Source organism: Cryptomeria japonica, chromosome 11 (genome assembly GCF_030272615.1).
Source record: "Cryptomeria japonica chromosome 11, Sugi_1.0, whole genome shotgun sequence".
Classification (NCBI taxonomy): Eukaryota; Viridiplantae; Streptophyta; class Pinopsida; order Cupressales; family Cupressaceae; genus Cryptomeria; species Cryptomeria japonica.
The window spans coordinates 312,851,222-312,870,379 of record NC_081415.1 but is presented as its reverse complement, the minus strand read 5'-3'; positions in this window follow the sequence as shown (position 1 = coordinate 312,870,379).

The following is a 19,158-nucleotide window of genomic DNA, read 5'->3' as shown; positions in this document are numbered from 1 at the left end:
TATCATCAACAAAAACTTCAATAACCAAGATATTATCATTAGTCACCTTTTAGTATAGATTGCTGTCAGCATTACCTTTGGTGCATCCAAGCTTTAAAAGATATTTGTCCAATCTAGCATACCAAGCTCTAGGAGCTTGTTTTAATCCATATAAAGCTTTCCTTAACCTACAAACCATGTCTCTGTTATCTGTCAAAGAAAATCCATCAGGTTGTTCAATATAAACTTCTTCTTCAAGATCTCCATTCAGAAATGCACATTTAACATCCATTTGATATACTTTATAGTTCTTGTGTGCTGCAAAAGCCAATAAAAGTCTGACTACCTCAATTCTAGCTATCGGTGCAAAGGTTTCATTGTAATCAGTTCCTTCTTTTTGTGAATATCCCTTACACACTAATCTTGCTTTGTTTTGGATTACCTTACCATCTTCATTAAGTTTTTTTCTGAAAACCCATTTAGTTCCAATTACATTTTTGTCTTTAGGGCGGGGAGCTAATGATCAAGTGTTATTCCTTTCAATTTGTTCCAATTCATCTTCCATAGCTTTAATCCAATATTTATCTTCACATGCCTCATTAATTGATGTAGGTTCAATTTGAGAAATAAGACATACCTCTTCATTTGCCAATCTTCCTCTAGTCATAAATCCTTGAAATTTGTTTCCAATTATCTAATCTCCAGAATGATTCAATCTTACATACTAGGGTGTTTTTACTTGTTGTTGTTCTTCAATGACTGCTGAATCCTCAGATGATGCCGATGTAACTAGATCACCATTCTGTACCGGTGTATTCACAGTAGGTTCATTTGTTATTATCTCTATTTCTGGTTCAGACTCTGTGTACCTTGAATTTCCTCTAAACTATTCATCAATCTTCACATTTGCACTCTCAATAATTTTCTGCAATCTTTTGTTAAAACATCTATATGCTTTGCTCTTGGATGAATAACCAAGAAATATTCCTTCATCACTTCTAGGATCAAATTTTCCAATATACTCATCTCTTCTGATATAACATTTACTTCCAAAAATTCTGAAATACTTAAGAGTAGGAGTATTACCAAACCATAGTTCATGAGGGGTCTTACCAGTTTCACCTTTGATGTGAACTTTGTTAAATGTATAGACCGATGTGCTGAATGCTTCTTTCCAATACACATGAGGTAGATTTGCTTATGATATCATATTTCTGGTTGCATCCAAGATAGTTATGTTTTTCCTTTCAACAACTCCATTCTGCTAGGGTGTCTGGGGTGTTGGTAACTGTCTTCTAATCCCATTCACTTCACAAAATGTATTAAATTCCTTAGATGTGAATTCACCTCCTTGATCTGATCTCAAACATTTGATTTTCTTTCCGGTTTCATTTTCTACCATCACCTTGAATAGTTTAAATTTCCCAAATGCTTCAGATTTTTCCCTGAGAAAAGTAACCCAACACATTCTAGAATAGTCATCAATGATTAACATAAAATACCTATCTCCTTGTATACTTCTAGTTCTTGTTGGTCCACATAAATCAGTGTGAATTAAATCAAGAACATTGTTAGACTTCTCTGGAATACTCTTGAAAGTTTCTCTAACTTGCTTTCCAAACTGACATTCCTTACATACCAAATTGTGAGGTTTAACAATCTTAGGTAAATCTCTTACCACCTTAGTAGTATTGATTTTCACAATGCAATCAAAATTTACATGAAAAAGTCTCTTATGCCATAACCAACTTTCATCAATAAGTGTAATCAAACATGCTTTCTCATTGTTGTTCAAATGAAAGATATTACCTCTAGTTTGATTACCGGTTGCAATTTCTAAACCAGTTCTATTTAAGATTTTGCATTTATCATTCTTGAATTGTAACTGAAATCCTTTCTCAACTAATTGACCAACATTCAAAAGATTATGCTTCAAACCTTCAACATAGTAAACATTATTAGTATTGTGCTTACCATCAAAGGATATAGTGCCTTTTCCTTTGATCAAACAAGCTTTATCATCTCCAAATCTTACTAGACCTCCATTGTAATCCTGAAAGGTTAAGAATTTACTCTTATCACCAGTCATGTGATGTGAACATCCTGAATTAATAATCCATTCATCCTTATCTTCAACTTTAGTTGCCAGGGCCTACTCTACCGGTTGAACAGTAGGTGTCGGTTGATCTTAAGTTATAGCAACAAAAGCCCATCCATTGTTTTCCGGATCCTCATCAAAATCATCAGTAACTCCTTCATCAACATAATAACAAGATTTGTCTCTATTCTTCTTGAATTTGTATCTCTGATAATCAAGGTTAGGCTTATATGTTCTCTTAGCTTCTTCTCTTAATCTTGCATGTCTGTCAAGACATCTAGAAGCCATATGACCAATCTTATTATAGTTAAAACATTTAAAGGGTGCTTTACCTTCATACTTACTTATAGTTGGACCTTTAGGCATTTTCCTTGCAAATAGTGCTTCAAGCTCTTCCAGTTCTTCATTTTCTCTCCTGCTTTCTTCAAGTTCTCTTGCATAAAAGGATTTGCAATTAGATTTCTCAGATGATGATGATGCTACTGCTGCAGTTGATGATGATGCCTTGAAAGCTAGATCTGTCTTAATAGTAGTAATAGTACCAAAATCCTCAAGTTCAAAAGCTGAAAGTTTTCCAACCAGGGTGTTTCTAGATACTGATGCATTAGGCATTGTTCTCAATTCATTTATAGTAGTAACTTTCATTTTGTATGCCAGTGGCAAGGCTCTTAAAACTTTAGAAACAAACTCATCTTCACTTAAGGTTCCTCCACAACATTGTATACCCAGAACAATTTCATTTACTCTTTCCATAAAAGTAGAAATTCTTTCATCTTCTTCCATTTTCAGACTTTCATACCTGACCCAGAAGCATTCAAGTTTTGCAATTTTGACTATGGAATCTCCTTCATTCAATGTTTCCAGTTTGTCCCAAATAGCTTTAGTAGTATATCTATCTGATAATCCCATGACTTGCTGATCTGATAATGTGCTCAAAAGTGCTTCTATTGCTTTGCAATCATTTTCCTCATCTTTAGCCAAGTTAGGTGGATTAGGTTGACCTTGAGTAGGAGCAGTATAGCCATTCTTTGTAACATCACATATGTCCTTTCCAATGCAATTCAAATGTGTCTCCATCCCAATCTTCCATATTCCATAGTTAGTTCCATCAAGTTTTAGACTGTCCTTCCTGAAATAGTTAGAAGATATTGGATCTCCTCAAGCTGTTAATCTTCTGCAAAAGGAGGACTAGGCTCTGATACCAATTGTTAGGTCTCAGAGACAATTGAGAGGGGGGGGGGGGGTGAATCAGTTGTCCAATAAATTCAACCAAAATTAACTTAATCAAAACTTAATGCTTAATGCTGGTAAACCAAACTTTATGCTGGTAGACAGTTTTATCAGTTAATTGTAGTACCGGTAAAGATTAATGCATGATACAGAAAGACAATAACATCCACAACACATAACACAAATATTTGTATGTGGAAACCCTGTAAGGGGAAAAACCATGATGGAAAACCTTACCCACAATCAAATGATACTACTATAGATAGAATGTGTGTACAATATGGAGTCTACACATGCAGAAAGGTCAACTGCCTAGATCTCACTGCTCAATCACAAAATGGGAGTCACACTGACTACAATTGGATGGTTAAATCCAATGATAATATACTGCATAAAATAGCATCTTCATATGCTGGATTCAATATTTGTTAAGTTCTGATTGCCTTCACAAAAACCTTCCTTCAATATTCAAATTATGTCTGCATGTATAGCTTTGCTTATTTTTGCATATACCTTATTACAATTCTTTTTCCAATTGCATACATCAATCTCACAAATGAGATCTTACATTTATACCATAACCTGAGACCAATTGAATAGGCCGGCTCACTAAAAGATATTACAATAAAATTAATTACAAATAAATCGATATCCAATGCATGATGTCAGATCAATGCATTTACAATAATAATAAATCATCTCCATAACGTTTCGTGTTGATCTGGATTAGATATGCCTACCAGTGAATAACCTGGACCTATTTGCTAGTAACAGCGAATATGCAAACATGAATAAACAAATAAATAAATCACAAAAACCAAGTGATTAGATAATGTCTTTGACATAACCAAGTAGTCTCCAAGTCATTCCAAGTGCCGGTGAACAATATAATCTGCTGGTGAACCAAATATCGGTGACTGTGCATAAGTCTCTGACTTGTCGGTGAACATAACCAAAGATCTCCAAGTGTTGACAAGTGATGATAGGTGTTGACATCAATGACAAAACCATATCAATATATCCAAAATAACAACATCACCGGAGGCCACAAACCTAGATTAAGGTAATTTACACATCCTCAATGCTTCACTGGGATCCACAACACAAAATACTCAACACAGAAGATCTGCCAACCATAACACTATACACTCTGCCAGATGTCCTATCCTTCTCACCAAACCTCAATCAATCTTTTGGTATGCATAAATTATGAACTGTGGATGGCATATTTGACATTAGTTGCCATCAATGATAACATCTGAACATCAATGCAGTGTCTCTTTCCAATAGTTCTTGGCTAACATGATGATTGTAGTGTGTTGCATATGTTCGATGCATAATCCTTGGAGGTGTTTCATATTAGAGGTGGTGATTTAGGTCCATGCTATGTCTTAGTCGACATTGTTTTGGTCTGCATGTGATATTGTAGCGTATATGGTTATATTTTCATAATTAGGTGATATTTGTTGAGCCAACCTTGATGATATTGATCCAAGGTTGATGTCATGTATAAACAAATGTAATATCTTTCTAATTGAGAGTGTTGTGTCATGGATGAGTCCATGTGCAAACAATGTGTTGATCCTTTGGAGGCAGAGCATAAGTGTGAGAAGAGGAAGTTGTAAGTGCTTAACCAGAACTATAACCAGGCATTAGAAGATGCTATTTTCTCAGTTCATGATCTTCCAAATGTAATCCAAATGTGTTTGTAAGAGAGTGAGTCTTCCCAAGGTTGTTGCCCTTTGTTGTTTTTGAAAAGTGAGCTCTAGGAAATGTGCCTAAATGCATGTACATTCCCCATTGTAATATTTCATATACTTATAAAAGGGTATCATGATATTGTGGGTAGGTTCCCACCATGTTTTTTTCATTGACTGGGTCTTCCATATCAAAAATATTGGTGTTATGTGTGTTCATGTTGTGTTTTTGATTTATGCTTTCATTGTTAGTTATTATATCTAAGATTAAAGTAAGTTTCTATAAAATTTGGTGATGCCTGACTCATCCCCCCTCTCAGTTGTTTGCCCTATTTTAATCAATTGGTATCAAAGTTGGTTCCTCTGAAGAAGTTTAATAGCTTGAGGTGATCCGAGATGGTGAATTACAAGAAGGAGAGTCTGAGATTCGATGGAACAAATTATTCTCTTTGGAAGAACCAGATGGAGTGTCACTTGAGATGCATTAGCGAATATTACTGGAAATTTGCTAAAGACAAATATACTATTCTTGCAAATGGTCCTTCAACTCTGGATGAGATTAAGGAATCTAAACACAATGTTAGGGATAAGGAAGCATTGTTGAGTGCTCTAACTGATTCAAAAATGATAAATGTGATGGAATTGCAGAGTTCTTATGAGATTTGAAATAAGTTGGAAACCCTATATGAAGGTGACAACTATGTGAATATTGCTAAGTTGCAAAGCCTGAAAGGAAAGTATGAGATGTTTAAGATGGGCAAAGATTATAAAATTACCTCTTTTATACAAAAGGTGAATGAACTTGTGTGCAATATCAGATGTGCTGGTGGAAAGTTGGAAGAATCGGAGATTGTTGCTAAAGTGCTCAGATCCTTGCCTGCATCATACAAAAATAATTTGAACAAGGAAGGTGAAGTTGTTAGGAATAAAGAAAGACTTGTTTGTAATGGATATTCATAGATGAAAGGAATTGATTTTGAGGAGACTTTTTCTCTGGTGGCAAGAATTGAAGCTATAAGATTATTTCTTGCTTATGCTGCTTATAAGGATTTGAAAGTCTATTAGATGGATGCCAAGTCAACATTTCTAAATGGTGAGTTGGAAGAAGAGGTGTACATAGAGCAACCAAATGGATTTTAGCTGACTGATTAGAGCAATATGGTCTGCTGGTTGAAGAAAGATTTTTATGGATTGAAGCAAGCCCCAAGAGCTTGGTATGCCAAATTGGATAAGTACCTATTGAAGCTTGGATTCAACAAAGGTCTTGTTGATAGTGATCTATATTTAAATATTTATCATGATAAAATTCTCAATGTTGAAGTTTTTATTGATGACATCATTTTTGGAGGGAATGATAGTTTGTGCAAGAAGTTTGTTGGTGAAATGTAGAATGAATTTCAGATTTCTATGATTGGTGAGATGAAATTCTTTTTGGGATTCCAAATTACTCAGTTAGATAAAGGTATCTTCATATCTTATTCAAAGTATGTGAAGGAATTATTGAAGAAGTTTGGATTAGATGATTCAAAGCTAGTTGGTACTGTTGACATGAAGGAGTGCACATGTGAATGCTAAACTGAAAGCTCAACAATCCTGTGAAACATGGGAATACTTTCAGGCTTGTGGATATGCCTATATTGAAAGTAGACCTCCATATTATAGGCCGACTTTCTATATGATGAATCTTTTGCAAATTAATTTTTATGGGAAAAGGGATATAAAGCTTGCATGTAGTGAAAATCTATCCCAAATGAGGTGATTGCACCAAAATTGTGTAGTTCTACTTGTCCTAAAACTAAAACAAGCTGCAATAAAGATCACAATTTATCTCACAAATCAAATAAGATCATGAAATTCATCAATATTTCATGTGAAGGCTCGAATTTCTCCAACCTTGTATGAAGGAAAAGTGATTTTTCACAACATGCATCTGATTGGAGACTAGATGAACACAACCCACAACCTGAATTTATTACTATGAAATATTCCTTTTTATGCAAAGCATAAATGAGATAGAGAAAAGGATTCATAACTAAATCACAATAAATCTAACAAATCATTCATCTAACAATGGAGAAACAAAATAAATTGACAAGGAAATCTGCACTCTTTATTGAAAACTAGAAAAATAACTCTATTACAATGCTGAAAACTAATAAAAAGTTGAGCTACAAATCTTTTTATTGTATGTGTAAGCAAAAAGAAAGAACCAAAAAATAATAGAAGAGAAGAGGAGAATATATAGAAGATAACTCCTAAAGATAGAGAGCTAAAGATAGCTGAGCGCTTTTCTCTCAAAATCTACATGAAAGATTTTGGTCGAATTTTCCTAAAAAAGTGTATAAAAGACCTACAAAACTTCTCCAATTTTAGTCTCTGATGATAAAAATAGGCCCCTAACTCATGTATATGAATGTGGAACTCTTACTGATGCATTCAAAGCCAAAAATAGTCTCAAAAAGCACTCTCCTTCTGAATTCTGCATGATGTCGTGTGCTCTATTTTAATAAGTTTATTTTAATACTTATTGAAATATTTGATAATATTAATTTCAATAAATAATTAAATAAAAAATATTAATTTTATTTATTTTTTACTTTTCTTTTATAGCTTTAATAACTTTATTAAGGTTTCCCTGTGAAAAATAAACCTTAATAAAGATATTTTAAGTATAAAACAAGTGAAATAAAAAACAAAAAATAAAAAACAAAGAGCTTTAATAAAGATCTTTCCCTTTATTTTAGGGTTGCATTACATAACCTAGGTCGAAAGACATAATGTCTTCAACCAGGGTCTTACAATAATTGCATGCTAATAAAAATAAAAAGCCCACCTGATATATTGAAACTAGAGCATGCATGAGATAAGACATTTGAACCCTAAAAATCACCCATTTTCACCTTGCATTGTTGATGAAGAAGATATTTATCTATGGCCACCATGCAACTAGGGTTTTTTTGCTTCTCAAATGAGGGCTTTCATAGGCTTGAACTGGGTCTCAACTAAATTTTTTTTTAGGGTCTTATTGCATGATGAGTGTGGTATGCAACTCATGTCCATTCTTTGCTATCTTTTAAAAAAATGTAGAGTTCTTTTTCTTTTTAAACTTGCATCTTCTAGAACTCTTCAGCTGTTGGAAATTAGTTTTTTCTTCTACATATTCTTAGGGTTTTAAGTTCAAAAATTTCCCATGCGTGTTTTTTCCTTTGTCTTTACTATTATACGCATGGAGATGATGAAGAATAAAGATAAACCCTAAGTATTTATTCAATTTATGTCTCTATTTGTTATATTATGTTGCAATCTCTCTTTTTCTATAGAGGGTTTAATTCTCAGGATCACGTATATGTTTAGGGTTTCAAGATGAAACCCTAAATATATGCATGATTTTGACTAACAATGATTTATCTCTACATTTGTGCTTTAGCAAAAAAAAGAATTTTGAAGCTTCTTTCACTGCCTCTCATCGTGAAATCTATCTTTGTTGTGAAGGCTCTTTGATAGAAATCAAAACATGAATGTTATAGTTCGCCAAATGCATCTGTTTGACCTCATCATGATTGCACATAATGTTAGGATCTCTATTTTCTACAGTGACATGATCACTGTGATTTGACATGCTTTTCATACTGTTAATCATTATATCCATGTCCTAAATAGTGAGTTGCAATTGTGACCTTGTGGATGGCTTTCCTTGCAATGACTGTTACTGTGGTTAGCAATGACTATTTGTTTTATCATGATAACTATCTTTCAAGATATTGTTCACACTTGGAGGCCTTGGTATATTGTAATAGTTGTTTCTTCTCTATTGGAATCTTACCTATGATTTCCTATCATGGAGACTGACCTTGAATGTATCTTTGATATGTAAATAAAATCCCTTGTACCCTGAATAATGTACCTTTCTCTTTTCTCCTGAGGCTCCATTCTTGACAGGGGTGTTGTTCCTTGCGTTACTATAATGACAGTGGTTATCCTCAATAGCAGGCTCAATATGCAACAATAACTTGAATCTTTGAACTAGATATTTCTGATTGCTGCTCTCCATGGTTTATGATTGTATGAGTATATAATCTTTTAACTCTGTCTTTGTATTAGTTGTGACTTTTCTTTAAACCTTTCTACAATGTTATTATGAAGTATTCCATGATGGTATTTCTCTGCTATTGCTTAGTTATGCCCATGACTACTCTAAGGATCTATCTTGCTAATACCACTTGGATTATTACTGCTATAGGTCTGCATTCACTCTTTATTGGCTACTAATCTGCCCTTAAAGCTGCATTAATGCATTTGACTTTTTCCTTTTGACGATTGCCATTAGGAAACCAAAAAAAGGCAACAATAGCTATTGACCTTGTGATCCAAAACTTATAGCCTTGAGGTCTCTATTTACTACCAAACTACTTAATATTATTTTGTTATCATTAATGATCTTATAGATTGCAACAATAGCCTTTCCAAATCTTTGACAACCACATAACTTCCTCTTAATATTCTTGGGGTTGTGATAGTTTCATCACTATTGCTTCTTTGTTCATGATTGTGACTGAGATCACTGTGATTTACCTTTTCCTTATGACTATTGTATATTTTATAGTTGTATATTGTATAACATAGACTTTTCCCATTCCTTATTGCTAATAATTAGTAAGTATATAGACTGTTTTTGGTGATATGATGAAATTCTTTACATGGACTATTACTATCTCCATACTACCTCTTTATTCCTTGACCTGTACATTTGATTGCAAAAATGTCCTTCAATCCATGTTCATATAGCAGATTTATATGAATGTACTTTGTCTAAATGCTTCATGACTATTTTATCTTTGATTATATTGTCAATGAGTCTGTTGAATCTCACTATGACACTATTCAAAATATGAGTTTTCACCATCAAGTGAGACTTGCCCTTTTATCTTGATTGCTCTTGACTATTCTAAGGCCTGATATGGGACTATATATAATGAAATTATTTGTTGCTATGAGACTCAATGATGCTATAATAATGATTGTTCTTTATTTTATTCATTTGCAGACCACCTTCAAATGATCAACCATGTTAATGGTTGCCTTATTTACTATTATAGAGATTCATATCTATTAGCTCTATGTCTTAAGATGGTTTTGGCTTTGGAATGATAGAGGTTGGGGAGTGCATCCTTACTCTACTTGGATAATCAATGTTTGTGTGAATATTTTATTTTATCATCTTAAATTTGCTCTTAATCTTGGTTCTTATACACTTTTGGTTGTGTAGAAACCATAGGGATATTTAATGTTTCTCTCAGGGATGTTTGTGATGCCTTTTGACTGTCATGGCTATATTGTCCTATGGGCACTATCACTCTATTTTCACCTCTGTCCTAGACCTGTGGTTTATTGTCTAATGGTTGGGTGTGTATCATCTCTTTGTTATTAAGGTCTACCCTTCACTTTAGACTATTGAATATTTCCTGATATTGTCAATAGACTATCTTGAGATGAGCTGATATTATTATTCTGAGACCCTATTAGGGTTTTTTGTCTTTTTAATATGTCAGTATAGTTCCATTGGATATAGGTACTTCAATCACGACAATGATCCTAAAGTTTCATTGTCATGGATGATGGGTCCTTGTTCTATGAAGCTAAATTGACATATTAACATGTTGGGATCAACCACTATAGATTTGGCTATAGGTGGGCCTTAAAAACTGTGCATCAACACTCCTTGAAAAGAAAAATTGAACTGAAAAACCTCTGAAACTAAAAACTAAAAACAACAATGTGCCAGAAGTACTTATGGAAAACTAAACTAAAACCGAAATCAAAAGTAAAAATAGCTACTATACTATTTACATATGCAAACATTGGTACTTAATAGCACTATTTGAGGTAAATCCCATTGACATGGATTCACAAAACCTCTCTATTCATCCTTGAGAGCTGAAAATCATTATTTTTCTTGCATTTTATGATAATGTATGGGATATCCCACATGGCTCAAACTTCGTATGCTTACTAGGTCTACTCTTTAGTTCACCCCATTTGAAAACCAGATCTCCCTCCTTGAAAACTCTTGTAACTACTTTTCTTAAAAAAGTTCTCTTCATCTGATCTTGATGGATTTGCAATTGCTTGAATGCTTCCTTTTGTGTTTCTTCTAACTCCATGACTTCTACAAGCCTGATTTGCATTGGCTGCTCCTCTAGTAATTGTACCTCCTTGACATAACTTAGAGTTGGTAATTCAATTGAAATAGGTAACTTGGCCTATTTGCCATAAGTTAAAACATAAGGTGAGTTACCTATTGATCTTTTTGGTGTTATTCTGTCAGCCCAGAGAGCTAGCTTCAGCTTTTCATTCCAAGTTATTTGGTTCTCAAAAATGGTCTTCTTAATAATGTTGATCAAGTTCTTGTTAGTTGATTCAGCTTGTCCATTACCCTGAGGGTAATAATTGGATGAAGTATTCAAATAGATGTTATGTTTCATTGACCAATCTAAAAATCAGACAAATAAAAGGTAAGGTATTATCATAAATGATTGAATCGGGGACTCCAAACCTGGATACCAAATCTTGATAGAAGTTTAGGACAAAAGTTTCAATCACTTCTTTCAATGCCATTGTTTTTGTCTACTTCGTGAAATAATTTGTTGTTGTTAGTATCCACTTTTGACCTACACTAGAAGTGTTGGCAATTGACACTCATTTGGTGGTTTGTGGTGGTTTTTGGTGGCTGATTATTAGTTTAGGGTTGTCATTGATGGAAACTCTTCATTGAAATTTGATTCGATGGTCATAATTCTTCTTATATGGAAGCAAGTGTTAACTGGTATTTTAGGAAGAACAAAGCATTTTTGGGTCCAAAAGATATCTGGTGATTGTGGTACATCGAATCGTGTTTTTGTTGATTGGGCTGACATAGAAACATCATTTTTCTATTATTTTGGTGATCCACACTTATCTTTTTGGATCTGGTCAAGCCGACATGTAACTACAAGTTACACTAGCAGGCTGCCATGATGTATGATCCATTTTGTGGTTACTGATATATAAGTTTGGTATGGATGATATTTTTAGTTAATGGTGTGATTGTATGCAAGTGAGAGGTGATTGAGAATCCATTATGGCACAGTTTCACATGCACATTCTTGATCAGATAGTTGACTAAGATAGTGAATAGAGCAAAATAGAGCAGAATAGAGAAGGTGATCCAGGCAGTGTATTCAGTACTTAACCTGAACTTATCCATGCATTATAGATTCTACTTCAGAGTTCATTCATTGTGATACATCTTTGTAAATATTTGTAAGTCAATGAGACTTCCTTGAAGGTTGTAGCCTTCCGGGTTATTGTAATTGAGCAGTGATCTCTAGGAAGTGTGCCTAAATGCCTGTGTATTCTCATATTGTAATATTGTCTTGCTACTAGCCATAGTGAAATAATATTAAGGGTTAAAATCCCACCGTGGTTTTCCCATTTGGGTTTCCACATAAAAATCTAGTGTTATGAACTTATGGTTGTTTGTTTCATGTTTCTACATTTTTGTTTCAAGTATTTGCATCTAGTGGCTCATAGCTAAGTCTAAAAATCTATCAATTGGTAGATCATTGATTCACCCCCCCTCTTAGTGATCCTTGATTCCTACAATTGGTATTAGAGCCTAGTTCATCTAAGAAATCTTAACTTCTTGAGGAAAGTCTGAGAGATTGATTGAATGGATTCTGGTTTTCAAAGACAACTCAGTGTGGCACTTGAGGACATTGATGCAGCTAGATATAAGATCTGTACCTTGAAGAAAAACTTGAATGTTGCTGATGATTTCATTAATGACTTCAAGGATCAAGTGAGCGCTTCAAGAGATAAGAGGAAAGAATTGATGGACAAGATGAAGGAGAAAGAAGATCAAATCACGGAATATCAAGGTAAAGCTAATGAAGTTAGCAAGATTGAAAGAGAGAATGATGCCTTGAAGAATGAGACACAATCCATTGTGATGAGGTTCACTAAGAAGATTGAGAACTGAAAGAAGAATGAAAAGAATCTAGGACAATCATTAAAGGAAAGAGTTGATGAATGCTTTAGGCTTACCTATGAGAATAATTAGTTGAATCTTGAGTTGGCAAAGTCAAGGAATAATGCTCAAGAACTTGTGTAGATAGGAAATGTGGAAATCATCAAAGCAATATAGGAATTTGGCCTAGCTCAATCATGAAAACTGAAATGCAGTGATAACAATCCTAAAAATTTCAATGAAAACATGAAGACAAGACATTCAAAATGAAATCTAAGCAAACCAAATGCAGATGTCTCCTTCATGTGGCTCCATTGTCCTTATTTCTCCTTCAAATAGCTTTGTTTTGTGGATCTCACCTACAAGTGCATACACATGAGATGAAAGCAAGATTGACAAGATAGTATGACAACATAAGGGTACTAGAAGCGTGATTGATTCAACTAGGGGCTTTGATTGAAGAAATTCATCCAATTTATAGACAAATTGGAGAAATGACAAGATTAGCATGAAGAGACTTGAAAGGAAATTTCAAATCAAGAATGACAATTATGACAAATTATGACAAATTGACACTTTCTATGCAAGATTGATTGATTGTCAATTATGACAAATTATGACAAATTTGTTGTCATTCCCATGAAATTAGGGGAAATATTAGAGAAAATAGAAAATTAGATGAATTAGAAATTAGGAAAAATTAGTAAATTAGGTAAATTAATTAATAATTTTTCATTCATTAATTAATTCACAAAGAGAGGAGAAATTAATTAGCCAATTAAATAAACATTTAATTGTGACAAGAAGACTTAGGATAAATAAATAAATTATTTAACCTAGAGGGAAAATGACCAACAAGGTTAAATGAACAAGTCATAAAAACCCTAGAAGATGAATTAGAAATGCAAGGATGACAATTAGGTCTTGATGTAGGATCGATTTGATCATGATTCTGACTTGATAAAAGACCAATGCTGATAAATGATTTGATTGATAAATGTGCCAATTGACAAGGAACAATGACTAATTGATCCAAAATGACAATGATCAATGACAAATCGAATGACAACGATCGATGAAAAATTGATCGCCAGATGACAAGCTTGAAAATGACAACGATCGATGATAAATCGATCGCAAGATGACAAGATTGAAAAGAGGACAAAACCCTAATTAGGATTGACAATGTCCAAAATGATGACAAATGAGCACGCACATTGATGCGACAGGATAAGATCGACCAAAATCATGACTGAAGATTGTTATCAACAAGACCAAATTCGAAAGCGAGACAAATGAAGAATGCAGAAGAAGGACTCGATGCTCGCAAATGATAAAGACCAAGTGCGTAACATAGGAGAAATGTTAATGTGACGCAAAAATACTTAAAATAAGGCAATGCGCCAATGTTAAAGTATGACTCCGCAAGCGTTGACCATTTGTAGATGTCTACATTTTGCCCCTCTTTGAGACAATGCGATTTTAAGTGTTGTTTCAAAGAACAATAATGAAAATGCCCCAGACAATAAAAATGACATATGCATGCCCCCTCGAGGAATTGGCTAGAAAAAACCCAAAAAAGAGCCCAATTGATCGATAAGAATGATAGAAAATGATAGGATCGAATGGACTGCCAAGACTGATGGAAGAAATGTTAGTAAGCAGAAATTAGACAGAGGACAGTTAGAGATGAAGGAAAACTTGCTTTCACAAATGCACATAAGTAGGTGAGAACCTTTATTTATTGTAGCAAAGCGGATGTAGAGCATCATGGCATTGAAGGCCAAAGCTGGAACACAACCCCTTTTGCAAAAGATAGACACATCATACACAAGGAATGAGTGAAGCATCCTAGGGTGCATACATCAAGGGTCGAGGTATGTGTGGCGTTCACAAAGTGAACGTACTTATCACAGACACCCAATGATATAGTTGCCCCAATTTGTGACAAACATTCCACAAACAACAAACACAGCAAAAAAAGAAAGGGACCATGAACCATCCCGGTCACTCTAAATCACTCAGTGACATCATCGAGCAACATAGGAACATGATCGAAGCCAAAGATAAATCAGTAAAAAGATAAGACGCCCAAATTCAACCAAGTCAAACAAATAGTCTGATTGTCATTGTCAAAAGTTGAAAGTTTTGATAGGATGATCATGCTGTCTGGTTTCAGGGAATGTGGTACCCCGTCTAAGACAGGACACAGTCTGGTTTCAAGTATACCACACCCTGTATAAGACCCATGATAGTAGTGACAAGGTCAAATGATATTGATGTTGATTGATTGACATGACAATTTTAAGCAGTTTGAATGTCTGGTTTGATTGAAAAAGTTCATCTGTGAATGTGTGATTTCATTAAAGCACAATGTGTGATTGTGAGTCGTTGGAGGTATGCTCAGCGATTTGTCTATGCACAAAGGGGATATTTTTTGTTTTGCTTTTCGAGTTTTTACAATTTCTTTTTTTTTTGTGTTCATTTTTTCAGGACTTTATTTGACTTTTTAGGGATTTTTTTTTCAGGACATTATTTGATTTTTTGGATTTTTTTCAGGACATTATTTGATTTTTTTGGATTTTTTCAGGACATTATTTGATTTTTAGGATTTTTTTCAGGACATTTTTCAATTTTTTTTTTGGATTATTTCAAGACATTTTTCAATTCGAAAGTTCCAGTGATTGATCATGACAAGGGGAACACACCCAATGCACATCGGAAAGACATATATAGATGGAATGACATATATAGAGACTAGGACCAAAACATATGCATAAGAAATCGGAGTATGCAAGACAATGATGTTGACCAATCACAGGCCTGGAACAGAACATTGGGTCAGGACAAGGATAGACATGATAAACCTACAGAGAGAAAGCATAGCTAGAGGTCCTGATAGATGATAGAGCAATGATCTTTTTACACATGGTGCCTGTTTACCAGGTTTTCACCATGGTACTTGCCCGAAGCGCCTGTTTGCCAGGTTTTCACTAGAGGGCGAATCATTTTTCTGTACTTTTTTGTTCTTTTTCTTTTTTTCACTTTTTTCACTTTTTTCACTTTTTTCACTTTTTTTTTTTTTCACTTTTTGATTTTTTGTATTTTTTTTAGGATCATACTTGAAGAACTACTGATAGAAAATTATGCCCAGTACTTGCGAAGGTGCATACTATTTATAGGATCTGACAAAGGTTCACCTTCTGGGGTGGCAAGCTGATATGCCCCCGAGCCATAGGCTGCAGTCACTATGAAAGGCCCAACCCAATTAGGTTCAAACTTGCATTTGATGACATCAGTAGATTGTGCATTATTGGGGTTTGCCTTTAAAATCAGATCTCCCACTTCGAAGTGTCACCCTTTGACCTTCTTATTATAAGAGTGACGGAGATGGTTTTGATATGCTTGCAAATGTGTTAGGGTTGTCTGATGCTTCTCATCTAACATCTCAAAATGATGCAACTGAGAGACTCTGTGTGTTTCATCATCAATTAGATGTTGCAAGGAAACACACAAAGAAGGAATCTCCACTTCCAAGGGTAAAATGGCTTCCGCACCATACACCAAGGAATAAGGTGTTGCGCCAGTAGGTGTGTGGATAGAAGTGCAATAAGCCCATAGTGCTGGATTCAACTGTACATGCCAATCTCAACTAGCGTTATTGACAACCTTTTTCAGGATCTTGATAATGGTTTTATTTGATGCTTCAGCTTGACCATTACCCTGTGGATAGTATGGACTGGAGAAATGGTATTGGATATGAAAATTTTCACAGAGTTCCTTGACATCTTTATTCTTGAAGGTATGACCATTATCTGTGACTATGGCAAGGGGAACCCCATATTGGTGGCATATGATATAATTCAGCAGGAATTTTGAAATTTGCACACCAGTGATATAGGTCATGGGGATAGCCTCGATCCATTTTGTAAAATACTCTATGGATATAATGATGAACTTGTGTCCATTTGCAGATGTCGAGTGAATCTTGCCAATAAGATCCAATCCCCATTGAGAAAAGGGCCATGGAGATATGACATAATGAAGCTCTTGGGCTGGTGCATGAATGTAATTTCCATGGATCTAGCATTTGTAGCACTTCTTAACAAAATCATGAACATCCTTCTCTAGAGTGGGCCAATAATACCTAGCATGAATCAACTTTTTGGCTAAGCTAAGACCATTGAAATGGCCCCCACATATACCATCGTGAACCTCGTGTAAAGCCATTTATGCTTCATCAGAATCCAAACACCTAAGGAGGGTATGGTCAAAGGAACGACGATAAAGGGTGTCCGCAATGATGACATATTTGTCTATCTATCGGATGAAGGCTCGACATTGGTTAGCAGAAAGGTTAGGTGTTAAGGTTTGGGATTTCAAATATTGATAGATGTCATTGTACCACGGGGAGTTAGGGCCAACAAGAACACACATCACATCTGTTGTCAGAATTTCAAAAGAAGGGACAACCAACTGTTCGACCAAAAATTCACATTTGTCCATATTGTGGGGCATATTCAACATGGAAGCAATCATAGCCATCACATCTGCCAACTTGTTTTGAATTCTTGGAACTTGACTAAAATGGATAGCCGTGAATTTTGTCTTGAAGAAATCTACCATATGCTTGTAGGGAATAAGCTTTTCATCTTTTGTTTCGTAGTCATCATTGACTTGATAGATGACTAATTGAGAATCTCCATAGACTTGCAAATGTGTGATGTTCCAGTGGACCGCTACTCGGAGTCCTGTGACGAGAGCTTCATATTCTGCAATGTTATTGGTACAATGGAAAGTTATTCTGTAGGATTTTAGAATAGCATCACCTTGAGGGGTGACAAAAAATATACCTGCTCCGGACCCGAATTTGGTATGGGATCCATCAAAGTATAACTTCCATTCATTAGAAGATGTAAGAGCAAAGACTGATTCATCCAGAAAATTGGTCAACATGGGATGATCATCATAAATAGGAGCCTCTGCAAGTTGATCTGCTATGACTTGTCCTTTTATTGCCTTTCGCACCATGTACTCAATATCAAACTCACTGAGGATCATCACCCACTTTGCTAGGTGACCTGTCAAAGCTGCCCTACTAAGCAAGTATTTCAAGGGATCAATTTTTGCAACTAGCAATGTCTGATGACTTAACATATAGTGTCGAAGCTTCTGCGTTGCAAAGACTACTGCTAAACATGCCCGTTCAATAGTTGAATAATTCAACTCATAGCCCACTAATGTCTGGCTGATATAATAAATGGCTCGCTCTTTGTCGTTCTCATCCTGTTGGGCCAAGAGAACTCCTAATGCCGTTTCAGTTGTAGAAATATACAATATAAATGGCTTTCCTTCTATAGGAGGCATTAGAATAGGTGGTGATAGCAAATAGTCCTTAAGAGCTTGAAATGCTGATTGACATTGCTCAGTCCATTTAAAAGTGACTCCTTTATGCAATAAATGCTGGAATGGATGACATTTGTCTGCCAATTGAGCTATAAAGTGGCGGATTGACTGTAGCTTTCCTTGCCGACTTCTTAATTGCCAAAGATTGGAAGGAGGAGGCATATCCATTATTGCTTTAACCTTGGCAGGGTCAACTTCAATGCCTCTGTGAGAAACAATGTACCCTAGTAATTTGCCAGCAATGACACCAAAGACACACTTCTTTGGATTGAGTCCGAGCTTGTAGGTCTCCATTCGGTCAAAGATTGGGCCCAGGATGGCTGGATGACTATCTCTTGTGACAGATTTACATAATAAGTCATCAACATAGTCTTCCATCAAAGTATGCATGAAATCATGGAAAATTGTCATCATCGCTCTTTGATATGTTGCGCTAGCATTTTTAAGACCAAAGGGCATCACATTCCAATAGTAGGTACCCCAAGCACGGGTGAATGCAATCTTATGTTGATCTTCAGGAGCAATGTGAATTTGGTTATAGCCGGAGAAAGCATCCATTAATGAGAGCATCTCATATCTAGCAGTCATGTCAACTATGATGTCTATATTTGGCAGTGGAAAATCATCTTTAGGGCATGCTTTATTGAGATCCCTAAAATCCGTATAGATTCTGATGCCCCCAGTTACCTTGCTAACTAGTACCAAATTTGAAATCCAGTTTGCATAATCAATGGGTCTAATAA